Genomic DNA, 23990 nt, shown 5'->3' with positions numbered 1-23990 from the left:
AGTGCTATCGTTTGAGAAAGGGTAAGTTGAGACTGACTTTCATGCGTATTCACAGACCAAGCATCATAAAGATACCAGCATGATCTTCATTGCGGGCTTAGAGCCGGTATTAGCTTTTGAGAGGTAAGAGGATTTTGAGGGCTCGTTGGTCTAGGGGTATGATTCTCGCTTTGGGTGCGAGAGGTCCCGGGTTCAAATCCCGGACGAGCCCTTTTCTTGGTACTCTTTTCAAGTTGTTTTGAAGTTTGCGTTTCAAAACCAACATCAATTTTTTCTTTGCAGTAGTGGATAATTCTTTGCTAGAGTCTCATGCTTCAGCCCTGCCCAGTCTGAGCTAATACCAAACATCTGGTCTTGCATGGCATGTACGAGCGTTCAGCTAGGGATGTCGGGCAGGTTGCATGAAAGAAATCTAAAGCCAGAGGCCCATGGAATAGCCAGTTCGGAGCAGTTTCATTACAGAAAAATCAACTGTAGGTATCTGTTTCTGTAGTGTAGTGGTTATCACGTTCGCCTCACACGCGAAAGGTCCCCGGTTCGAAACCGGGCAGAAACAGTTGTTATATTGTGTTGGCTACAATGTTGATAGGTGCCGTTTTGCCATGGAATTGTCCAAGCCCTGAAGATTATTTCATGCAATCTCGTTCCAAGAAAGGGAATTCTCTCAAAACACTAAAGTAATCGGCGTGTGGATGTATCTGTTGGTTCTCAGACCTTGCTTTCAAAAGAGCCCTGCAATCGGTTCACTGCTCACCTAGAACAAGCATTAACATGGAGAATTGTTGGCACCAACAGGAATCTTATTTTAGTGGAGTGTTTCTGGCTTTGAGTGCAGAGGCCCTCGGCTCAATTCCAAGATGATCCTTCTCAAGGTGATGATACAAATGCATTGTCACCTTTACGTTTAATGTCAGAATCATTTATTTCCAGTTGGTGGTGTAAGAATGTTTGCAACAGTATGGCGATTTTTCCTAGCCATGCATGAATGAAAGCATATCACTCGCCTTTAGGTGTTTTTCTAATACATTGATATTTGCATCTTCCTTCCTAGCCTGCATGTTTGACTATCTTACAGGCTGCATGTAATAAGTATCACATCAGGGCCCTTCTTCTACTCAATTCACAACTGTTCTATCACGACATAGATAAGAAAGCTGCATCTGCTTTTGTTGTGTAGTGGTAATCAGGTTTACCTGACGTGTGAAAGCCCCATGCTTTGAAAGTACACAGTAACAAAGAAACCGATGACTTTTATAAAAAGGTGTCATGTGCGTCTCTTACTTTGCACAAAAAGTGCCAGAGATGACTTCATTTGCAGTCACTTGAAAAGTAGGGATTCTCCAATAAATGGTAAATGGTTGAAACAAATCTGAAGAAATGCATGACATACCTGTGTGTGTGTGTGTACGCATGTATGTATATATAGGGAGAGAGAGAGCGTCAATATAAACAGACTTTATTTCAATCAAGCTGTCTTTTCTATCCTTCAGGAGCAGAATGTTCTGATCATCAGCGCTCCAGAATGTAGTGTTTTCTTGGCAAGCATCACATATTGTGATGTGTTAGCTAAAAGTTCCATATCCTAGAGACTGATATATTCCTCTGTACTTGTACCTTGGGGATTCATCAAAACCTGGCATCATAAGCAGCTTTCTACTGCCACAGACTGGACAGCGAAACAATTTAAAATATCCCAGAAAAAGAAAATAAGCATGCTTAATCAGAGCTTTCTGGACAGGAAGGACCTTTGAGCAAGTGAGGAATAAGCACTGCTTTTGTTAATTTGCATAGGCAGAATAGAGACTTCTGGGAAAAGGCCGAAATTACAGTCACAGAAAATGGCTGCATCTATAGAGAACGCTAAGAAGTGTTGGCAGCTTTTCCTCTGACCCTGACCACTTTTACAAGCAATCCTATGATAGTCAGCAGGACCCACCCTAAAAAGGAAGGGGCATCCACTTGGACCCTTTCCACCTTTTCTAAATCTCGCCTGATTGAGCACTGATTGAGCAGATAAGCACATGTCATTCTCATTTCAGAAAGGTATTGGTTAGCTTGCTGCTAGCAGCTCAGTTATGTTATGATGTTAGAGGCTATGCAAGGAATGCTTTAGTCCAGCGATATGCAGTTTTTATTGCGCCTTGCATTCAGCAGGAAGATCTTTAGCTTGAATCTGTGGCCTAGGTATTCACCTTGGTATTTCTTTTGGCACAAAGTGAAGGAGTATTTAAGAGAAAATGCACAATGTGTTTCTTATGTTGTTATGAACAACTTGTTACTCTTTCTCATTAAGCTTCAGCCACTGAAGAAATATATAAATAAGGGCTGACTTCCTGTAAGACGTGTCCAAAGCTGGGACGGAATAAAAGGAGACACTTGTAAATGATAGTGCTATCGTTTGAGAAAGGGTAAGTTGAGACTGACTTTCATGCGTATTCACAGACCAAGCATCATAAAGATACCAGCATGATCTTCATTGCGGGCTTAGAGCCGGTATTAGCTTTTGAGAGGTAAGAGGATTTTGAGGGCTCGTTGGTCTAGGGGTATGATTCTCGCTTTGGGTGCGAGAGGTCCCGGGTTCAAATCCCGGACGAGCCCTTTTCTTGGTACTCTTTTCAAGTTGTTTTGAAGTTTGCGTTTCAAAACCAACATCAATTTTTTCTTTGCAGTAGTGGATAATTCTTTGCTAGAGTCTCATGCTTCAGCCCTGCCCAGTCTGAGCTAATACCAAACATCTGGTCTTGCATGGCATGTACGAGCGTTCAGCTAGGGATGTCGGGCAGGTTGCATGAAAGAAATCTAAAGCCAGAGGCCCATGGAATAGCCAGTTCGGAGCAGTTTCATTACAGAAAAATCAACTGTAGGTATCTGTTTCTGTAGTGTAGTGGTTATCACGTTCGCCTCACACGCGAAAGGTCCCCGGTTCGAAACCGGGCAGAAACAGTTGTTATATTGTGTTGGCTACAATGTTGATAGGTTCCGTTTTGCCATGGAATTGTCCAAGCCCTGAAGATTATTTCATGCAATCTCGTTCCAAGAAAGGGAATTCTCTCAAAACACTAAAGTAATCGGCGTGTGGATGTATCTGTTGGTTCTCAGACCTTGCTTTCAAAAGAGCCCTGCAATCGGTTCACTGCTCACCTAGAACAAGCATTAACATGGAGAATTGTTGGCACCAACAGGAATCTTATTTTAGTGGAGTGTTTCTGGCTTTGAGTGCAGAGGCCCTCGGCTCAATTCCAAGATGATCCTTCTCAAGGTGATGATACAAATGCATTGTCACCTTTACGTTTAATGTCAGAATCATTTATTTCCAGTTGGTGGTGTAAGAATGTTTGCAACAGTATGGCGATTTTTCCTAGCCATGCATGAATGAAAGCATATCACTCGCCTTTAGGTGTTTTTCTAATACATTGATATTTGCATCTTCCTTCTTAGCCTGCATGTTTGACTATCTTACAGGCTGCATGTAATAAGTATCACATCAGGGCCCTTCTTCTACTCAATTCACAACTGTTCTATCACGACATAGATAAGAAAGCTGCATCTGCTTTTGTTGTGTAGTGGTAATCAGGTTTACCTGACGTGTGAAAGCCCCATGCTTTGAAAGTACACAGTAACAAAGAAACCGATGACTTTTATAAAAAGGTGTCATGTGTGTCTCTTACTTTGCACAAAAAGTGCCAGAGATGGCTTCATTTGCAGTCACTTGAAAAGTAGGGATTCTCCAATAAATGGTAAATGGTTTAAACAAATCTGAAGAAATGCATGACATACCTGTGTGTGTGTGTGTACGCATGTATGTATATATAGGGAGAGAGAGAGCGTCAATATAAACAGACTTTATTTCAATCAAGCTGTCTTTTCTATCCTTCAGGAGCAGAATGTTCTGATCATCAGCGCTCCAGAATGTAGTGTTTTCTTGGCAAGCATCACATATTGTGATGTGTTAGCTAAAAGTTCCATATCCTAGAGACTGATATATTCCTCTGTACTTGTACCTTGGGGATTCATCAAAACCTGGCATCATAAGCAGCTTTCTACTGCCACAGACTGGACAGCGAAACAATTTAAAATATCCCAGAAAAAGAAAATAAGCATGCTTAATCAGAGCTTTCTGGACAGGAAGGACCTTTGAGCAAGTGAGGAATAAGCACTGCTTTTGTTAATTTGCATAGGCAGAATAGAGACTTCTGGGAAAAGGCCGAAATTACAGTCACAGAAAATGGCTGCATCTATAGAGAACGCTAAGAAGTGTTGGCAGCTTTTCCTCTGACCCTGACCACTTTTACAAGCAATCCTATGATAGTCAGCAGGACCCACCCTAAAAAGGAAGGGGCATCCACTTGGACCCTTTCCACCTTTTCTAAATCTCGCCTGATTGAGCACTGATTGAGCAGATAAGCACATGTCATTCTCATTTCAGAAAGGTATTGGTTAGCTTGCTGCTAGCAGCTCAGTTATGTTATGATGTTAGAGGCTATGCAAGGAATGCTTTAGTCCAGCGATATGCAGTTTTTATTGCGCCTTGCATTCAGCAGGAAGATCTTTAGCTTGAATCTGTGGCCTAGGTATTCACCTTGGTATTTCTTTTGGCACAAAGTGAAGGAGTATTTGAGAGAAAATGCACAATGTGTTTCTTATGTTGTTATGAACAACTTGTTACTCTTTCTCATTAAGCTTCAGCCACTGCAGCAATATATAAATAAGGGCTGACTTCCTGTAAGACGTGTCCAAAGCTGGGACGGAATAAAAGGAGACACTTGTAAATGATAGTGCTATCGTTTGAGAAAGGGTAAGTTGAGACTGACTTTCATGCGTTTTCACAGACCAAGCATCATAAAGATACCAGCATGATCTTCATTGCGGGATTAGAGCCGGTATTAGCTTTTGAGAGGTAAGAGGATTTTGAGGGCTCGTTGGTCTAGGGGTATGATTCTCGCTTTGGGTGCGAGAGGTCCCGGGTTCAAATCCCGGACGAGCCCTTTTCTTGGTACTCTTTTCAAGTTGTTTTGAAGTTTGCGTTTCAAAACCAACATCAATTTTTTCTTTGCAGTAGTGGATAATTCTTTGCTAGAGTCTCATGCTTCAGCCCTGCCCAGTCTGAGCTAATACCAAACATCTGGTCTTGCATGGCATGTACGAGCGTTCAGCTAGGGATGTCGGGCAGGTTGCATGAAAGAAATCTAAAGCCAGAGGCCCATGGAATAGCCAGTTCGGAGCAGTTTCATTACAGAAAAATCAACTGTAGGTATCTGTTTCTGTAGTGTAGTGGTTATCACGTTCGCCTCACACGCGAAAGGTCCCCGGTTCGAAACCGGGCAGAAACAGTTGTTATATTGTGTTGGCTACAATGTTGATAGGTGCCGTTTTGCCATGGAATTGTCCAAGCCCTGAAGATTATTTCATGCAATCTCGTTCCAAGAAAGGGAATTCTCTCAAAACACTAAAGTAATCGGCGTGTGGATGTATCTGTTGGTTCTCAGACCTTGCTTTCAAAAGAGCCCTGCAATCGGTTCACTGCTCACCTAGAACAAGCATTAACATGGAGAATTGTTGGCACCAACAGGAATCTTATTTTAGTGGAGTGTTTCTGGCTTTGAGTGCAGAGGCCCTCGGCTCAATTCCAAGATGATCCTTCTCAAGGTGATGATACAAATGCATTGTCACCTTTACGTTTAATGTCAGAATCATTTATTTCCAGTTGGTGGTGTAAGAATGTTTGCAACAGTATGGCGATTTTTCCTAGCCATGCATGAATGAAAGCATATCACTCGCCTTTAGGTGTTTTTCTAATACATTGATATTTGCATCTTCCTTCCTAGCCTGCATGTTTGACTATCTTACAGGCTGCATGTAATAAGTATCACATCAGGGCCCTTCTTCTACTCAATTCACAACTGTTCTATCACGACATAGATAAGAAAGCTGCATCTGCTTTTGTTGTGTAGTGGTAATCAGGTTTACCTGACGTGTGAAAGCCCCATGCTTTGAAAGTACACAGTAACAAAGAAACCGATGACATTTATAATAAGGTGTCATGTGTGTCTCTTACTTTGCACAAAAAGTGCCAGAGATGACTTCATTTGCAGTCACTTGAAAAGTAGGGATTCTCCAATAAATGGTAAATGGTTGAAACAAATCTGAAGAAATGCATGACATACCTGTGTGTGTGTGTGTATGCATGTATGTATATATAGGGAGAGAGAGAGCGTCAATATAAACAGACTTTATTTCAATCAAGCTGTCTTTTCTATCCTTCAGGAGCAGAATGTTCTGATCATCAGCGCTCCAGAATGTAGTGTTTTCTTGGCAAGCATCACATATTGTGATGTGTTAGCTAAAAGTTCCATATCCTAGAGACTGATATATTCCTCTGTACTTGTACCTTGGGGATTCATCAAAACCTGGCATCATAAGCAGCTTTCTACTGCCACAGACTGGACAGCGAAACAATTTAAAATATCCCAGAAAAAGAAAATAAGCATGCTTAATCAGAGCTTTCTGGAAAGGAAGGACATTTGAGCAAGTGAGGAATAAGCACTGCTTTTGTTAATTTGCATAGGCAGAATGGAGACTTCTGGGAAAAGGCCGAAATTACAGTCACAGAAAATGGCTGCATCTATAGAGAACGCTAAGAAGTGTTGGCAGCTTTTCCTCTGACCCTGACCACTTTTACAAGCAATCCTATGATAGTCAGCAGGACCCACCCTAAAAAGGAAGGGGCATCCACTTGGACCCTTTCCACCTTTTCTAAATCTCGCCTGATTGAGCACTGATTGAGCAGATAAGCACATGTCATTCTCATTTCAGAAAGGTATTGGTTAGCTTGCTGCTAGCAGCTCAGTTATGTTATGATGTTAGAGGCTATGCAAGGAATGCTTTAGTCCAGCGATATGCAGTTTTTATTGCGCCTTGCATTCAGCAGGAAGATCTTTAGCTTGAATCTGTGGCCTAGGTATTCACCTTGGTATTTCTTTTGGCACAAAGTGAAGGAGTATTTGAGAGAAAATGCACAATGTGTTTCTTATGTTGTTATGAACAACTTGTTACTCTTTCTCATTAAGCTTCTGCCACTGCAGAAATATATAAATAAGGGCTGACTTCCTGTAAGACGTGTCCAAAGCTGGGACGGAATAAAAGGAGACACTTGTAAATGATAGTGCTATCGTTTGAGAAAGGGTAAGTTGAGACTGACTTTCATGCGTTTTCACAGACCAAGCATCATAAAGATACCAGCATGATCTTCATTGCGGGCTTAGAGCCGGTATTAGCTTTTGAGAGGTAAGAGGATTTTGAGGGCTCGTTGGTCTAGGGGTATGATTCTCGCTTTGGGTGCGAGAGGTCCCGGGTTCAAATCCCGGACGAGCCCTTTTCTTGGTACTCTTTTCAAGTTGTTTTGAAGTTTGCGTTTCAAAACCAACATCAATTTTTTCTTTGCAGTAGTGGATAATTCTTTGCTAGAGTCTCATGCTTCAGCCCTGCCCAGTCTGAGCTAATACCAAACATCTGGTCTTGCATGGCATGTACGAGCGTTCAGCTAGGGATGTCGGGCAGGTTGCATGAAAGAAATCTAAAGCCAGAGGCCCATGGAATAGCCAGTTCGGAGCAGTTTCATTACAGAAAAATCAACTGTAGGTATCTGTTTCTGTAGTGTAGTGGTTATCACGTTCGCCTCACACGCGAAAGGTCCCTGGTTCGAAACCGGGCAGAAACAGTTGTTATATTGTGTTGGCTACAATGTTGATAGGTGCCGTTTTGCCATGGAATTGTCCAAGCCCTGAAGATTATTTCATGCAATCTCGTTCCAAGAAAGGGAATTCTCTCAAAACACTAAAGTAATCGGCGTGTGGATGTATCTGTTGGTTCTCAGACCTTGCTTTCAAAAGAGCCCTGCAATCGGTTCACTGCTCACCTAGAACAAGCATTAACATGGAGAATTGTTGGCACCAACAGGAATCTTATTTTAGTGGAGTGTTTCTGGCTTTGAGTGCAGAGGCCCTCGGCTCAATTCCAAGATGATCCTTCTCAAGGTGATGATACAAATGCATTGTCACCTTTACGTTTAATGTCAGAATCATTTATTTCCAGTTGGTGGTGTAAGAATGTTTGCAACAGTATGGCGATTTTTCCTAGCCATGCATGAATGAAAGCATATCACTCGCCTTTAGGTGTTTTTCTAATACATTGATATTTGCATCTTCCTTCTTAGCCTGCATGTTTGACTATCTTACAGGCTGCATGTAATAAGTATCACATCAGGGCCCTTCTTCTACTCAATTCACAACTGTTCTATCACGACATAGATAAGAAAGCTGCATCTGCTTTTGTTGTGTAGTGGTAATCAGGTTTACCTGACGTGTGAAAGCCCCATGCTTTGAAAGTACACAGTAACAAAGAAACCGATGACTTTTATAAAAAGGTGTCATGTGTGTCTCTTACTTTGCACAAAAAGTGCCAGAGATGGCTTCATTTGCAGTCACTTGAAAAGTAGGGATTCTCCAATAAATGGTAAATGGTTTAAACAAATCTGAAGAAATGCATGACATACCTGTGTGTGTGTGTGTACGCATGTATGTATATATAGGGAGAGAGAGAGCGTCAATATAAACAGACTTTATTTCAATCAAGCTGTCTTTTCTATCCTTCAGGAGCAGAATGTTCTGATCATCAGCGCTCCAGAATGTAGTGTTTTCTTGGCAAGCATCACATATTGTGATGTGTTAGCTAAAAGTTCCATATCCTAGAGACTGATATATTCCTCTGTACTTGTACCTTGGGGATTCATCAAAACCTGGCATCATAAGCAGCTTTCTACTGCCACAGACTGGACAGCGAAACAATTTAAAATATCCCAGAAAAAGAAAATAAGCATGCTTAATCAGAGCTTTCTGGACAGGAAGGACATTTGAGCAAGTGAGGAATAAGCACTGCTTTTGTTAATTTGCATAGGCAGAATAGAGACTTCTGGGAAAAGGCCGAAATTACAGTCACAGAAAATGGCTGCATCTATAGAGAACGCTAAGAAGTGTTGGCAGCTTTTCCTCTGACCCTGACCACTTTTACAAGCAATCCTATGATAGTCAGCAGGACCCACCCTAAAAAGGAAGGGGCATCCACTTGGACCCTTTCCACCTTTTCTAAATCTCGCCTGATTGAGCACTGATTGAGCAGATAAGCACATGTCATTCTCATTTCAGAAAGGTATTGGTTAGCTTGCTGCTAGCAGCTCAGTTATGTTATGATGTTAGAGGCTATGCAAGGAATGCTTTAGTCCAGCGATATGCATTTTTTATTGCGCCTTGCATTCAGCAGGAAGATCTTTAGCTTGAATCTGTGGCCTAGGTATTCACCTTGGTATTTCTTTTGGCACAAAGTGAAGGAGTATTTAAGAGAAAATGCACAATGTGTTTCTTATGTTGTTATGAACAACTTGTTACTCTTTCTCATTAAGCTTCAGCCACTGAAGAAATATATAAATAAGGGCTGACTTCCTGTAAGACGTGTCCAAAGCTGGGACGGAATAAAAGGAGACACTTGTAAATGATAGTGCTATCGTTTGAGAAAGGGTAAGTTGAGACTGACTTTCATGCGTATTCACAGACCAAGCATCATAAAGATACCAGCATGATCTTCATTGCGGGCTTAGAGCCGGTATTAGCTTTTGAGAGGTAAGAGGATTTTGAGGGCTCGTTGGTCTAGGGGTATGATTCTCGCTTTGGGTGCGAGAGGTCCCGGGTTCAAATCCCGGACGAGCCCTTTTCTTGGTACTCTTTTCAAGTTGTTTTGAAGTTTGCGTTTCAAAACCAACATCAATTTTTTCTTTGCAGTAGTGGATAATTCTTTGCTAGAGTCTCATGCTTCAGCCCTGCCCAGTCTGAGCTAATACCAAACATCTGGTCTTGCATGGCATGTACGAGCGTTCAGCTAGGGATGTCGGGCAGGTTGCATGAAAGAAATCTAAAGCCAGAGGCCCATGGAATAGCCAGTTCGGAGCAGTTTCATTACAGAAAAATCAACTGTAGGTATCTGTTTCTGTAGTGTAGTGGTTATCACGTTCGCCTCACACGCGAAAGGTCCCCGGTTCGAAACCGGGCAGAAACAGTTGTTATATTGTGTTGGCTACAATGTTGATAGGTGCCGTTTTGCCATGGAATTGTCCAAGCCCTGAAGATTATTTCATGCAATCTCGTTCCAAGAAAGGGAATTCTCTCAAAACACTAAAGTAATCGGCGTGTGGATGTATCTGTTGGTTCTCAGACCTTGCTTTCAAAAGAGCCCTGCAATCGGTTCACTGCTCACCTAGAACAAGCATTAACATGGAGAATTGTTGGCACCAACAGGAATCTTATTTTAGTGGAGTGTTTCTGGCTTTGAGTGCAGAGGCCCTCGGCTCAATTCCAAGATGATCCTTCTCAAGGTGATGATACAAATGCATTGTCACCTTTACGTTTAATGTCAGAATCATTTATTTCCAGTTGGTGGTGTAAGAATGTTTGCAACAGTATGGCGATTTTTCCTAGCCATGCATGAATGAAAGCATATCACTCGCCTTTAGGTGTTTTTCTAATACATTGATATTTGCATCTTCCTTCCTAGCCTGCATGTTTGACTATCTTACAGGCTGCATGTAATAAGTATCACATCAGGGCCCTTCTTCTACTCAATTCACAACTGTTCTATCACGACATAGATAAGAAAGCTGCATCTGCTTTTGTTGTGTAGTGGTAATCAGGTTTACCTGACGTGTGAAAGCCCCATGCTTTGAAAGTACACAGTAACAAAGAAACCGATGACTTTTATAAAAAGGTGTCATGTGCGTCTCTTACTTTGCACAAAAAGTGCCAGAGATGACTTCATTTGCAGTCACTTGAAAAGTAGGGATTCTCCAATAAATGGTAAATGGTTGAAACAAATCTGAAGAAATGCATGACATACCTGTGTGTGTGTGTGTACGCATGTATGTATATATAGGGAGAGAGAGAGCGTCAATATAAACAGACTTTATTTCAATCAAGCTGTCTTTTCTATCCTTCAGGAGCAGAATGTTCTGATCATCAGCGCTCCAGAATGTAGTGTTTTCTTGGCAAGCATCACATATTGTGATGTGTTAGCTAAAAGTTCCATATCCTAGAGACTGATATATTCCTCTGTACTTGTACCTTGGGGATTCATCAAAACCTGGCATCATAAGCAGCTTTCTACTGCCACAGACTGGACAGCGAAACAATTTAAAATATCCCAGAAAAAGAAAATAAGCATGCTTAATCAGAGCTTTCTGGACAGGAAGGACCTTTGAGCAAGTGAGGAATAAGCACTGCTTTTGTTAATTTGCATAGGCAGAATAGAGACTTCTGGGAAAAGGCCGAAATTACAGTCACAGAAAATGGCTGCATCTATAGAGAACGCTAAGAAGTGTTGGCAGCTTTTCCTCTGACCCTGACCACTTTTACAAGCAATCCTATGATAGTCAGCAGGACCCACCCTAAAAAGGAAGGGGCATCCACTTGGACCCTTTCCACCTTTTCTAAATCTCGCCTGATTGAGCACTGATTGAGCAGATAAGCACATGTCATTCTCATTTCAGAAAGGTATTGGTTAGCTTGCTGCTAGCAGCTCAGTTATGTTATGATGTTAGAGGCTATGCAAGGAATGCTTTAGTCCAGCGATATGCAGTTTTTATTGCGCCTTGCATTCAGCAGGAAGATCTTTAGCTTGAATCTGTGGCCTAGGTATTCACCTTGGTATTTCTTTTGGCACAAAGTGAAGGAGTATTTAAGAGAAAATGCACAATGTGTTTCTTATGTTGTTATGAACAACTTGTTACTCTTTCTCATTAAGCTTCAGCCACTGAAGAAATATATAAATAAGGGCTGACTTCCTGTAAGACGTGTCCAAAGCTGGGACGGAATAAAAGGAGACACTTGTAAATGATAGTGCTATCGTTTGAGAAAGGGTAAGTTGAGACTGACTTTCATGCGTATTCACAGACCAAGCATCATAAAGATACCAGCATGATCTTCATTGCGGGCTTAGAGCCGGTATTAGCTTTTGAGAGGTAAGAGGATTTTGAGGGCTCGTTGGTCTAGGGGTATGATTCTCGCTTTGGGTGCGAGAGGTCCCGGGTTCAAATCCCGGACGAGCCCTTTTCTTGGTACTCTTTTCAAGTTGTTTTGAAGTTTGCGTTTCAAAACCAACATCAATTTTTTCTTTGCAGTAGTGGATAATTCTTTGCTAGAGTCTCATGCTTCAGCCCTGCCCAGTCTGAGCTAATACCAAACATCTGGTCTTGCATGGCATGTACGAGCGTTCAGCTAGGGATGTCGGGCAGGTTGCATGAAAGAAATCTAAAGCCAGAGGCCCATGGAATAGCCAGTTCGGAGCAGTTTCATTACAGAAAAATCAACTGTAGGTATCTGTTTCTGTAGTGTAGTGGTTATCACGTTCGCCTCACACGCGAAAGGTCCCCGGTTCGAAACCGGGCAGAAACAGTTGTTATATTGTGTTGGCTACAATGTTGATAGGTTCCGTTTTGCCATGGAATTGTCCAAGCCCTGAAGATTATTTCATGCAATCTCGTTCCAAGAAAGGGAATTCTCTCAAAACACTAAAGTAATCGGCGTGTGGATGTATCTGTTGGTTCTCAGACCTTGCTTTCAAAAGAGCCCTGCAATCGGTTCACTGCTCACCTAGAACAAGCATTAACATGGAGAATTGTTGGCACCAACAGGAATCTTATTTTAGTGGAGTGTTTCTGGCTTTGAGTGCAGAGGCCCTCGGCTCAATTCCAAGATGATCCTTCTCAAGGTGATGATACAAATGCATTGTCACCTTTACGTTTAATGTCAGAATCATTTATTTCCAGTTGGTGGTGTAAGAATGTTTGCAACAGTATGGCGATTTTTCCTAGCCATGCATGAATGAAAGCATATCACTCGCCTTTAGGTGTTTTTCTAATACATTGATATTTGCATCTTCCTTCTTAGCCTGCATGTTTGACTATCTTACAGGCTGCATGTAATAAGTATCACATCAGGGCCCTTCTTCTACTCAATTCACAACTGTTCTATCACGACATAGATAAGAAAGCTGCATCTGCTTTTGTTGTGTAGTGGTAATCAGGTTTACCTGACGTGTGAAAGCCCCATGCTTTGAAAGTACACAGTAACAAAGAAACCGATGACTTTTATAAAAAGGTGTCATGTGTGTCTCTTACTTTGCACAAAAAGTGCCAGAGATGGCTTCATTTGCAGTCACTTGAAAAGTAGGGATTCTCCAATAAATGGTAAATGGTTTAAACAAATCTGAAGAAATGCATGACATACCTGTGTGTGTGTGTGTACGCATGTATGTATATATAGGGAGAGAGAGAGCGTCAATATAAACAGACTTTATTTCAATCAAGCTGTCTTTTCTATCCTTCAGGAGCAGAATGTTCTGATCATCAGCGCTCCAGAATGTAGTGTTTTCTTGGCAAGCATCACATATTGTGATGTGTTAGCTAAAAGTTCCATATCCTAGAGACTGATATATTCCTCTGTACTTGTACCTTGGGGATTCATCAAAACCTGGCATCATAAGCAGCTTTCTACTGCCACAGACTGGACAGCGAAACAATTTAAAATATCCCAGAAAAAGAAAATAAGCATGCTTAATCAGAGCTTTCTGGACAGGAAGGACATTTGAGCAAGTGAGGAATAAGCACTGCTTTTGTTAATTTGCATAGGCAGAATAGAGACTTCTGGGAAAAGGCCGAAATTACAGTCACAGAAAATGGCTGCATCTATAGAGAACGCTAAGAAGTGTTGGCAGCTTTTCCTCTGACCCTGGCCACTTTTACAAGCAATCCTATGATAGTCAGCAGGACCCACCCTAAAAAGGAAGGGGCATCCACTTGGACCCTTTCCACCTTTTCTAAATCTCGCCTGATCGAGCACTGATTGAGCAGATAAGCACATGTCATTCTCATTTCAGAAAGGTATTGGTTAGCTTGCTGCTAGCAGCTCAGTTATGTTATGATGTTAGAGGCTATGCAAGGAATGCTTTAGTCCAGCGATATGCAGTTTTTATTGCGCCTTGCATTCAGCAGGAAGATCTTTAGCTTGAATCTGTGGCCTAGGTATTCACCTTGGTATTTCTTTTGGCACAAAGTGAAGGAGTATTTAAGAGAAAATGCACAATGTGTTTCTTATGTTGTTATGAACAACTTGTTACTCTTTCTCATTAAGCTTCAGCCACTGAAGAAATATATAAATAAGGGCTGACTTCCTGTAAGACGTGTCCAAAGCTGGGACGGAATAAAAGGAGACACTTGTAAATGATAGTGCTATCGTTTGAGAAAGGGTAAGTTGAGACTGACTTTCATGCGTATTCACAGACCAAGCATCATAAAGATACCAGCATGATCTTCATTGCGGGCTTAGAGCCAGTATTAGCTTTTGAGAGGTAAGAGGATTTTGAGGGCTCGTTGGTCTAGGGGTATGATTCTCGCTTTGGGTGCGAGAGGTCCCGGGTTCAAATCCCGGACGAGCCCTTTTCTTGGTACTCTTTTCAAGTTGTTTTGAAGTTTGCGTTTCAAAACCAACATCAATTTTTTCTTTGCAGTAGTGGATAATTCTTTGCTAGAGTCTCATGCTTCAGCCCTGCCCAGTCTGAGCTAATACCAAACATCTGGTCTTGCATGGCATGTACGAGCGTTCAGCTAGGGATGTCGGGCAGGTTGCATGAAAGAAATCTAAAGCCAGAGGCCCATGGAATAGCCAGTTCGGAGCAGTTTCATTACAGAAAAATCAACTGTAGGTATCTGTTTCTGTAGTGTAGTGGTTATCACGTTCGCCTCACACGCGAAAGGTCCCCGGTTCGAAACCGGGCAGAAACAGTTGTTATATTGTGTTGGCTACAATGTTGATAGGTGCCGTTTTGCCATGGAATTGTCCAAGCCCTGAAGATTATTTCATGCAATCTCGTTCCAAGAAAGGGAATTCTCTCAAAACACTAAAGTAATCGGCGTGTGGATGTATCTGTTGGTTCTCAGACCTTGCTTTCAAAAGAGCCCTGCAATCGGTTCACTGCTCACCTAGAACAAGCATTAACATGGAGAATTGTTGGCACCAACAGGAATCTTATTTTAGTGGAGTGTTTCTGGCTTTGAGTGCAGAGGCCCTCGGCTCAATTCCAAGATGATCCTTCTCAAGGTGATGATACAAATGCATTGTCACCTTTACGTTTAATGTCAGAATCATTTATTTCCAGTTGGTGGTGTAAGAATGTTTGCAACAGTATGGCGATTTTTCCTAGCCATGCATGAATGAAAGCATATCACTCGCCTTTAGGTGTTTTTCTAATACATTGATATTTGCATCTTCCTTCCTAGCCTGCATGTTTGACTATCTTACAGGCTGCATGTAATAAGTATCACATCAGGGCCCTTCTTCTACTCAATTCACAACTGTTCTATCACGACATAGATAAGAAAGCTGCATCTGCTTTTGTTGTGTAGTGGTAATCAGGTTTACCTGACGTGTGAAAGCCCCATGCTTTGAAAGTACACAGTAACAAAGAAACCGATGACTTTTATAAAAAGGTGTCATGTGCGTCTCTTACTTTGCACAAAAAGTGCCAGAGATGACTTCATTTGCAGTCACTTGAAAAGTAGGGATTCTCCAATAAATGGTAAATGGTTGAAACAAATCTGAAGAAATGCATGACATACCTGTGTGTGTGTGTGTACGCATGTATGTATATATAGGGAGAGAGAGAGCGTCAATATAAACAGACTTTATTTCAATCAAGCTGTCTTTTCTATCCTTCAGGAGCAGAATGTTCTGATCATCAGCGCTCCAGAATGTAGTGTTTTCTTGGCAAGCATCACATATTGTGATGTGTTAGCTAAAAGTTCCATATCCTAGAGACTGATATATTCCTCTGTACTTGTACCTTGGGGATTCATCAAAACCTGGCATCATAAGCAGCTTTCTACTGCCACAGACTGGACAGCGAAACAATTTAAAATATCCCAGAAAAAGAAAATAAGCATGCTTAATCAGAGCTTTCTGGACAGGAAGGACCTTTGAGCAAGTGAGGAATAAGCACTGCTTTTGTTAATTTGCATAGGCAGAATAGAGACTTCTGGGAAAAGGCCGAAATTACAGTCACAGAAAATGGCTGCATCTATAGAGAACGCTAAGAAGTGTTGGCAGCTTTTCCTCTGACCCTGACCACTTTTACAAGCAATCCTATGATAGTCAGCAGGACCCACCCTAAAAAGGAAGGGGCATCCACTTGGACCCTTTCCACCTTTTCTAAATCTCGCCTGATTGAGCACTGATTGAGCAGATAAGCACATGTCATTCTCATTTCAGAAAGGTATTGGTTAGCTTGCTGCTAGCAGCTCAGTTATGTTATGATGTTAGAGGCTATGCAAGGAATGCTTTAGTCCAGCGATATGCAGTTTTTATTGCGCCTTGCATTCAGCAGGAAGATCTTTAGCTTGAATCTGTGGCCTAGGTATTCACCTTGGTATTTTTTTTGGCACAAAGTGAAGGAGTATTTGAGAGAAAATGCACAATGTGTTTCTTATGTTGTTATGAACAACTTGTTACTCTTTCTCATTAAGCTTCAGCCACTGCAGAAATATATAAATAAGGGCTGACTTCCTGTAAGACGTGTCCAAAGCTGGGACGGAATAAAAGGAGACACTTGTAAATGATAGTGCTATCGTTTGAGAAAGGGTAAGTTGAGACTGACTTTCATGCGTATTCACAGACCAAGCATCATAAAGATACCAGCATGATCTTCATTGCGGGCTTAGAGCCAGTATTAGCTTTTGAGAGGTAAGAGGATTTTGAGGGCTCGTTGGTCTAGGGGTATGATTCTCGCTTTGGGTGCGAGAGGTCCCGGGTTCAAATCCCGGACGAGCCCTTTTCTTGGTACTCTTTTCAAGTTGTTTTGAAGTTTGCGTTTCAAAACCAACATCAATTTTTTCTTTGCAGTAGTGGATAATTCTTTGCTAGAGTCTCATGCTTCAGCCCTGCCCAGTCTGAGCTAATACCAAACATCTGGTCTTGCATGGCATGTACGAGCGTTCAGCTAGGGATGTCGGGCAGGTTGCATGAAAGAAATCTAAAGCCAGAGGCCCATGGAATAGCCAGTTCGGAGCAGTTTCATTACAGAAAAATCAACTGTAGGTATCTGTTTCTGTAGTGTAGTGGTTATCACGTTCGCCTCACACGCGAAAGGTCCCCGGTTCGAAACCGGGCAGAAACAGTTGTTATATTGTGTTGGCTACAATGTTGATAGGTGCCGTTTTGCCATGGAATTGTCCAAGCCCTGAAGATTATTTCATGCAATCTCGTTCCAAGAAAGGGAATTCTCTCAAAACACTAAAGTAATCGGCGTGTGGATGTATCTGTTGGTTCTCAGACCTTGCTTTCAAAAGAGCCCTGCAATCGGTTCACTGCTCACCTAGAACAAGCATTAACATGGAGAATTGTTGGCACCAACAGGAATCTTATTTTAGTGGAGTGTTTCTGGCTTTGAGTGCAGAGGCCCTCGGCTCAATTCCAAGATGATCCTTCTCAAGGTGATGATACAAATGCATTGTCACCTTTACGTTTAATGTCAGAATCATTTATTTCCAGTTGGTGGTGTAAGAATGTTTGCAACAGTATGGCGATTTTTCCTAGCCATGCATGAATGAAAGCATATCACTCGCCTTTAGGTGTTTTTCTAATACATTGATATTTGCATCTTCCTTCCTAGCCTGCATGTTTGACTATCTTACAGGCTGCATGTAATAAGTATCACATCAGGGCCCTTCTTCTACTCAATTCACAACTGTTCTATCACGACATAGATAAGAAAGCTGCATCTGCTTTTGTTGTGTAGTGGTAATCAGGTTTACCTGACGTGTGAAAGCCCCATGCTTTGAAAGTACACAGTAACAAAGAAACCGATGACTTTTATAAAAAGGTGTCATGTGCGTCTCTTACTTTGCACAAAAAGTGCCAGAGATGACTTCATTTGCAGTCACTTGAAAAGTAGGGATTCTCCAATAAATGGTAAATGGTTGAAACAAATCTGAAGAAATGCATGACATACCTGTGTGTGTGTGTGTACGCATGTATGTATATATAGGGAGAGAGAGAGCGTCAATATAAACAGACTTTATTTCAATCAAGCTGTCTTTTCTATCCTTCAGGAGCAGAATGTTCTGATCATCAGCGCTCCAGAATGTAGTGTTTTCTTGGCAAGCATCACATATTGTGATGTGTTAGCTAAAAGTTCCATATCCTAGAGACTGATATATTCCTCTGTACTTGTACCTTGGGGATTCATCAAAACCTGGCATCATAAGCAGCTTTCTACTGCCACAGACTGGACAGCGAAACAATTTAAAATATCCCAGAAAAAGAAAATAAGCATGCTTAATCAGAGCTTTCTGGACAGGAAGGACCTTTGAGCAAGTGAGGAATAAGCACTGCTTTTGTTAATTTGCATAGGCAGAATAGAGACTTCTGGGAAAAGGCCGAAATTACAGTCACAGAAAATGGCTGCATCTATAGAGAACGCTAAGAAGTGTTGGCAGCTTTTCCTCTGACCCTGACCACTTTTACAAGCAATCCTATGATAGTCAGCAGGACCCACCCTAAAAAGGAAGGGGCATCCACTTGGACCCTTTCCACCTTTTCTAAATCTCGCCTGATTGAGCACTGATTGAGCAGATAAGCACATGTCATTCTCATTTCAGAAAGGTATTGGTTAGCTTGCTGCTAGCAGCTCAGTTATGTTATGATGTTAGAGGCTATGCAAGGAATGCTTTAGTCCAGCGATATGCAGTTTTTATTGCGCCTTGCATTCAGCAGGAAGATCTTTAGCTTGAATCTGTGGCCTAGGTATTCACCTTGGTATTTCTTTTGGCACAAAGTGAAGGAGTATTTGAGAGAAAATGCACAATGTGTTTCTTATGTTGTTATGAACAACTTGTTACTCTTTCTCATTAAGCTTCAGCCACTGCAGAAATATATAAATAAGGGCTGACTTCCTGTAAGACGTGTCCAAAGCTGGGACGGAATAAAAGGAGACACTTGTAAATGATAGTGCTATCGTTTGAGAAAGGGTAAGTTGAGACTGACTTTCATGCGTTTTCACAGACCAAGCATCATAAAGATACCAGCATGATCTTCATTGCGGGATTAGAGCCGGTATTAGCTTTTGAGAGGTAAGAGGATTTTGAGGGCTCGTTGGTCTAGGGGTATGATTCTCGCTTTGGGTGCGAGAGGTCCCGGGTTCAAATCCCGGACGAGCCCTTTTCTTGGTACTCTTTTCAAGTTGTTTTGAAGTTTGCGTTTCAAAACCAACATCAATTTTTTCTTTGCAGTAGTGGATAATTCTTTGCTAGAGTCTCATGCTTCAGCCCTGCCCAGTCTGAGCTAATACCAAACATCTGGTCTTGCATGGCATGTACGAGCGTTCAGCTAGGGATGTCGGGCAGGTTGCATGAAAGAAATCTAAAGCCAGAGGCCCATGGAATAGCCAGTTCGGAGCAGTTTCATTACAGAAAAATCAACTGTAGGTATCTGTTTCTGTAGTGTAGTGGTTATCACGTTTGCCTCACACGCGAAAGGTCCCCGGTTCGAAACCGGGCAGAAACAGTTGTTATATTGTGTTGGCTACAATGTTGATAGGTGCCGTTTTGCCATGGAATTGTCCAAGCCCTGAAGATTATTTCATGCAATCTCGTTCCAAGAAAGGGAATTCTCTCAAAACACTAAAGTAATCGGCGTGTGGATGTATCTGTTGGTTCTCAGACCTTGCTTTCAAAAGAGCCCTGCAATCGGTTCACTGCTCACCTAGAACAAGCATTAACATGGAGAATTGTTGGCACCAACAGGAATCTTATTTTAGTGGAGTGTTTCTGGCTTTGAGTGCAGAGGCCCTCGGCTCAATTCCAAGATGATCCTTCTCAAGGTGATGATACAAATGCATTGTCACCTTTACGTTTAATGTCAGAATCATTTATTTCCAGTTGGTGGTGTAAGAATGTTTGCAACAGTATGGCGATTTTTCCTAGCCATGCATGAATGAAAGCATATCACTCGCCTTTAGGTGTTTTTCTAATACATTGATATTTGCATCTTCCTTCCTAGCCTGCATGTTTGACTATCTTACAGGCTGCATGTAATAAGTATCACATCAGGGCCCTTCTTCTACTCAATTCACAACTGTTCTATCACGACATAGATAAGAAAGCTGCATCTGCTTTTGTTGTGTAGTGGTAATCAGGTTTACCTGACGTGTGAAAGCCCCATGCTTTGAAAGTACACAGTAACAAAGAAACCGATGACATTTATAATAAGGTGTCATGTGTGTCTCTTACTTTGCACAAAAAGTGCCAGAGATGACTTCATTTGCAGTCACTTGAAAAGTAGGGATTCTCCAATAAATGGTAAATGGTTGAAACAAATCTGAAGAAATGCATGACATACCTGTGTGTGTGTGTGTATGCATGTATGTATATATAGGGAGAGAGAGAGCGTCAATATAAACAGACTTTATTTCAATCAAGCTGTCTTTTCTATCCTTCAGGAGCAGAATGTTCTGATCATCAGCGCTCCAGAATGTAGTGTTTTCTTGGCAAGCATCACATATTGTGATGTGTTAGCTAAAAGTTCCATATCCTAGAGACTGATATATTCCTCTGTACTTGTACCTTGGGGATTCATCAAAACCTGGCATCATAAGCAGCGTTCTACTGCCACAGACTGGACAGCGAAACAATTTAAAATATCCCAGAAAAAGAAAATAAGCATGCTTAATCAGAGCTTTCTGGACAGGAAGGACATTTGAGCAAGTGAGGAATAAGCACTGCTTTTGTTAATTTGCATAGGCAGAATAGAGACTTCTGAGAAAAGGCCGAAATTACAGTCACAGAAAATGGCTGCATCTATAGAGAACGCTAAGAAGTGTTGGCAGCTTTTCCTCTGACCCTGGCCACTTTTACAAGCAATCCTATGATAGTCAGCAGGACCCACCCTAAAAAGGAAGGGGCATCCACTTGGACCCTTTCCACCTTTTCTAAATCTCGCCTGATTGAGCACTGATTGAGCAGATAAGCACATGTCATTCTCATTTCAGAAAGGTATTGGTTAGCTTGCTGCTAGCAGCTCAGTTATGTTATGATGTTAGAGGCTATGCAAGGAATGCTTTAGTCCAGCGATATGCAGTTTTTATTGCGCCTTGCCTTCACCAGGAAGATCTTTAGCTTGAATCTGTGGCCTAGGTATTCACCTTGGTATTTCTTTTGGCACAAAGTGAAGGAGTATTTGAGAGAAAATGCACAATGTGTTTCTTATGTTGTTATGAACAACTTGTTACTCTTTCTCATTAAGCTTCAGCCACTGCAGAAATATATAAATAAGGGCTGACTTCCTGTAAGACGTGTCCAAAGCTGGGACGGAATAAAAGGAGACACTTGTAAATGATAGTGCTATCGTTTGAGAAAGGGTAAGTTGAGACTGACTTTCATGCGTATTCACAGACCAAGCATCATAAAGATACCAGCATGATCTTCATTGCGGGCTTAGAGCCGGTATTAGCTTTTGAGAGGTAAGAGGATTTTGAGGGCTCGTTGGTCTAGGGGTATGATTCTCGCTTTGGGTGCGAGAGGTCCCGGGTTCAAATCCCGGACGAGCCCTTTTCTTGGTACTCTTTTCAAGTTGTTTTGAAGTTTGCGTTTCAAAACCAACATCAATTTTTTCTTTGCAGTAGTGGATAATTCTTTGCTAGAGTCTCATGCTTCAGCCCTGCCCAGTCTGAGCTAATACCAAACATCTGGTCTTGCATGGCATGTACGAGCGTTCAGCTAGGGATGTCGGGCAGGTTGCATGAAAGAAATCTAAAGCCAGAGGCCCATGGAATAGCCAGTTCGGAGCAGTTTCATTACAGAAAAATCAACTGTAGGTATCTGTTTCTGTAGTGTAGTGGTTATCACGTTCGCCTCACACGCGAAAGGTCCCCGGTTCGAAACCGGGCAGAAACAGTTGTTATATTGTGTTGGCTACAATGTTGATAGGTGCCGTTTTGCCATGGAATTGTCCAAGCCCTGAAGATTATTTCATGCAATCTCGTTCCAAGAAAGGGAATTCTCTCAAAACACTAAAGTAATCGGCGTGTGGATGTATCTGTTGGTTCTCAGACCTTGCTTTCAAAAGAGCCCTGCAATCGGTTCACTGCTCACCAGGAACAAGCATTAACATGGAGAATTGTTGGCACCAACAGGAATCTTATTTTAGTGGAGTGTTTCTGGCTTTGAGTGCAGAGGCCCTCGGCTCAATTCCAAGATGATCCTTCTCAAAGTGATGATACAAATGCATTGTCACCTTTACGTTTAATGTCAGAATCATTTATTTCCAGTTGGTGGTGTAAGAATGTTTGCAACAGTATGGCGATTTTTCCTAGCCATGCATGAATGAAAGCATATCACTCGCCTTTAGGTGTTTTTCTAATACATTGATATTTGCATCTTCCTTCTTAGCCTGCATGTTTGACTATCTTACAGGCTGCATGTAATAAGTATCACATCAGGGCCCTTCTTCTACTCAATTCACAACTGTTCTATCACGACATAGATAAGAAAGCTGCATCTGCTTTTGTTGTGTAGTGGTAATCAGGTTTACCTGACGTGTGAAAGCCCCATGCTTTGAAAGTACACAGTAACAAAGAAACCGATGACTTTTATAAAAAGGTGTCATGTGTGTCTCTTACTTTGCACAAAAAGTGCCAGAGATGGCTTCATTTGCAGTCACTTGAAAAGTAGGGATTCTCCAATAAATGGTAAATGGTTTAAACAAATCTGAAGAAATGCATGACATACCTGTGTGTGTGTGTGTACGCATGTATGTATATATAGGGAGAGAGAGAGCGTCAATATAAACAGACTTTATTTCAATCAAGCTGTCTTTTCTATCCTTCAGGAGCAGAATGTTCTGATCATCAGCGCTCCAGAATGTAGTGTTTTCTTGGCAAGCATCACATATTGTGATGTGTTAGCTAAAAGTTCCATATCCTAGAGACTGATATATTCCTCTGTACTTGTACCTTGGGGATTCATCAAAACCTGGCATCATAAGCAGCTTTCTACTGCCACAGACTGGACAGCGAAACAATTTAAAATATCCCAGAAAAAGAAAATAAGCATGCTTAATCAGAGCTTTCTGGACAGGAAGGACATTTGAGCAAGTGAGGAATAAGCACTGCTTTTGTTAATTTGCATAGGCAGAATAGAGACTTCTGGGAAAAGGCCGAAATTACAGTCACAGAAAATGGCTGCATCTATAGAGAACGCTAAGAAGTGTTGGCAGCTTTTCCTCTGACCCTGACCACTTTTACAAGCAATCCTATGATAGTCAGCAGGACCCACCCTAAAAAGGAAGGGGCATCCACTTGGACCCTTTCCACCTTTTCTAAATCTCGCCTGATTGAGCACTGATTGAGCAGATAAGCACATGTCATTCTCATTTCAGAAAGGTATTGGTTAGCTTGCTGCTAGCAGCTCAGTTATGTTATGATGTTAGAGGCTATGCAAGGAATGCTTTAGTCCAGCGATATGCAGTTTTTATTGCGCCTTGCATTCAGCAGGAAGATCTTTAGCTTGAATCTGTGGCCTAGGTATTCACCTTGGTATTTCTTTTGGCACAAAGTGAAGGAGTATTTGAGAGAAAATGCACAATGTGTTTCTTATGTTGTTATGAACAACTTGTTACTCTTTCTCATTAAGCTTCAGCCACTGCAGAAATATATAAATAAGGGCTGACTTCCTGTAAGACGTGTCCAAAGCTGGGACGGAATAAAAGGAGACACTTGTAAATGATAGTGCTATCGTTTGAGAAAGGGTAAGTTGAGACTGACTTTCATGCGTTTTCACAGACCAAGCATCATAAAGATACCAGCATGATCTTCATTGCGGGCTTAGAGCCGGTATTAGCTTTTGA

General features: G+C 41.7%; 19 non-coding genes across 19 annotated transcripts; all 19 read left to right on the top strand.

Annotated features, from left to right (window-relative positions):
• The first annotated feature begins 139 nt into the window (after positions 1 to 139).
• TRNAP-UGG (transfer RNA proline (anticodon UGG)) lies at positions 140 to 211 on the top strand. Its single transcript has one exon. It is a non-coding gene; the product is annotated as a tRNA-Pro (tRNA).
• Positions 212 to 483: 272 nt separating this feature from the next.
• Positions 484 to 556, top strand: TRNAV-CAC (transfer RNA valine (anticodon CAC)). The gene has a single exon. It is a non-coding gene; the product is annotated as a tRNA-Val (tRNA).
• A 1970-nt stretch (positions 557 to 2526) lies between these two features.
• Positions 2527 to 2598, top strand: TRNAP-UGG (transfer RNA proline (anticodon UGG)). The gene has a single exon. It is a non-coding gene; the product is annotated as a tRNA-Pro (tRNA).
• A 272-nt stretch (positions 2599 to 2870) lies between these two features.
• On the top strand, positions 2871 to 2943 carry TRNAV-CAC (transfer RNA valine (anticodon CAC)). Its single transcript has one exon. It is a non-coding gene; the product is annotated as a tRNA-Val (tRNA).
• Positions 2944 to 4913: 1970 nt separating this feature from the next.
• Positions 4914 to 4985, top strand: TRNAP-UGG (transfer RNA proline (anticodon UGG)). Its single transcript has one exon. It is a non-coding gene; the product is annotated as a tRNA-Pro (tRNA).
• A 272-nt stretch (positions 4986 to 5257) lies between these two features.
• TRNAV-CAC (transfer RNA valine (anticodon CAC)) lies at positions 5258 to 5330 on the top strand. The gene has a single exon. It is a non-coding gene; the product is annotated as a tRNA-Val (tRNA).
• A 1970-nt stretch (positions 5331 to 7300) lies between these two features.
• TRNAP-UGG (transfer RNA proline (anticodon UGG)) lies at positions 7301 to 7372 on the top strand. The gene has a single exon. It is a non-coding gene; the product is annotated as a tRNA-Pro (tRNA).
• A 272-nt stretch (positions 7373 to 7644) lies between these two features.
• On the top strand, positions 7645 to 7717 carry TRNAV-CAC (transfer RNA valine (anticodon CAC)). The gene has a single exon. It is a non-coding gene; the product is annotated as a tRNA-Val (tRNA).
• Positions 7718 to 9687: 1970 nt separating this feature from the next.
• On the top strand, positions 9688 to 9759 carry TRNAP-UGG (transfer RNA proline (anticodon UGG)). Its single transcript has one exon. It is a non-coding gene; the product is annotated as a tRNA-Pro (tRNA).
• A 272-nt stretch (positions 9760 to 10031) lies between these two features.
• Positions 10032 to 10104, top strand: TRNAV-CAC (transfer RNA valine (anticodon CAC)). The gene has a single exon. It is a non-coding gene; the product is annotated as a tRNA-Val (tRNA).
• A 1970-nt stretch (positions 10105 to 12074) lies between these two features.
• Positions 12075 to 12146, top strand: TRNAP-UGG (transfer RNA proline (anticodon UGG)). The gene has a single exon. It is a non-coding gene; the product is annotated as a tRNA-Pro (tRNA).
• A 272-nt stretch (positions 12147 to 12418) lies between these two features.
• On the top strand, positions 12419 to 12491 carry TRNAV-CAC (transfer RNA valine (anticodon CAC)). Its single transcript has one exon. It is a non-coding gene; the product is annotated as a tRNA-Val (tRNA).
• A 1970-nt stretch (positions 12492 to 14461) lies between these two features.
• TRNAP-UGG (transfer RNA proline (anticodon UGG)) lies at positions 14462 to 14533 on the top strand. Its single transcript has one exon. It is a non-coding gene; the product is annotated as a tRNA-Pro (tRNA).
• Positions 14534 to 14805: 272 nt separating this feature from the next.
• TRNAV-CAC (transfer RNA valine (anticodon CAC)) lies at positions 14806 to 14878 on the top strand. The gene has a single exon. It is a non-coding gene; the product is annotated as a tRNA-Val (tRNA).
• Positions 14879 to 16848: 1970 nt separating this feature from the next.
• TRNAP-UGG (transfer RNA proline (anticodon UGG)) lies at positions 16849 to 16920 on the top strand. Its single transcript has one exon. It is a non-coding gene; the product is annotated as a tRNA-Pro (tRNA).
• A 272-nt stretch (positions 16921 to 17192) lies between these two features.
• On the top strand, positions 17193 to 17265 carry TRNAV-CAC (transfer RNA valine (anticodon CAC)). Its single transcript has one exon. It is a non-coding gene; the product is annotated as a tRNA-Val (tRNA).
• A 1970-nt stretch (positions 17266 to 19235) lies between these two features.
• On the top strand, positions 19236 to 19307 carry TRNAP-UGG (transfer RNA proline (anticodon UGG)). Its single transcript has one exon. It is a non-coding gene; the product is annotated as a tRNA-Pro (tRNA).
• Positions 19308 to 21622: 2315 nt separating this feature from the next.
• TRNAP-UGG (transfer RNA proline (anticodon UGG)) lies at positions 21623 to 21694 on the top strand. Its single transcript has one exon. It is a non-coding gene; the product is annotated as a tRNA-Pro (tRNA).
• A 272-nt stretch (positions 21695 to 21966) lies between these two features.
• Positions 21967 to 22039, top strand: TRNAV-CAC (transfer RNA valine (anticodon CAC)). The gene has a single exon. It is a non-coding gene; the product is annotated as a tRNA-Val (tRNA).
• Positions 22040 to 23990: the final 1951 nt, after the last annotated feature.

This window comes from Triturus cristatus, chromosome 8 (genome assembly GCF_964204655.1).
Source record: "Triturus cristatus chromosome 8, aTriCri1.1, whole genome shotgun sequence".
NCBI lineage: Eukaryota > Metazoa > Chordata > Amphibia > Caudata > Salamandridae > Triturus > Triturus cristatus.
The sequence above is the reverse complement of the archived record's forward strand: the minus strand, read 5'-3'. Positions and strand labels throughout refer to the sequence as shown.